Here is a 694-nt window from a genome sequence, read left to right as displayed (position 1 = left end):
AAAAAAATGGGTGCCAGGGTGGGGATTCCCAAGGAAAAGGGTGCCAGGGTGGGGATTCCCAAAAAAAAATGGGTGCCAGGGTGGGGATTGCCAAAGAAATTGGGTGCCAGGAATTGGGAATTCCCAAAGAAAAGGATCCCGGAGTTGCAAATTCCCAAGGAAAAGGGCTCCAGGGTGGGGATTCCCAAAGAAAAAATGGGTGCCAGGGTGGGGATTCCCAAAAAAAATGGGTGCCAGGGGTGTGGAATTCCCAAGGAAAAGGGTCCCAGGGGTGGGGATTGCCAAGGAAAAGGGCTCCGGAGCTTGGGATTCCCAAAAAATGGCCCAAGGGGGTGGGGACTCCCAAAAAAAAGGGCTCTGAGGGGTTGGGATCCCCTTGATTCCCAAAAAAATGGGTGCCAGGAGTTGGGACCACATTCCCCAGCCCCTTTTCCTGCCCCTTTCCCACGTTTTCCAGCCCCTTTCCCAGTTCCCATCTCCTTTCCCAGCTCTCCAGGTCCTCCCCTCACCCCGTTCCCGCTCCCAGATCCCCAGTCCCGGTTTTCCCGGGATGAGCCCTCCTCATCCCCATTCCCATCCCCATCCCCATTCCCCATTCCCATCCCCATTCCCATTCCCCCATCCCCATTCCCATTCCCATTCCCATTCCCCATTCCCATCCCCCCTTCCCATCCCCCTTCCCCCCCCCCCTCCC

This window comes from Corvus brachyrhynchos, unplaced genomic scaffold, assembly GCF_000691975.1.
Source record: "Corvus brachyrhynchos isolate BGI_N302 unplaced genomic scaffold, ASM69197v1 scaffold852, whole genome shotgun sequence".
Taxonomy (NCBI): domain Eukaryota; kingdom Metazoa; phylum Chordata; class Aves; order Passeriformes; family Corvidae; genus Corvus; species Corvus brachyrhynchos.
This window is presented reverse-complemented; position numbering follows the sequence as displayed.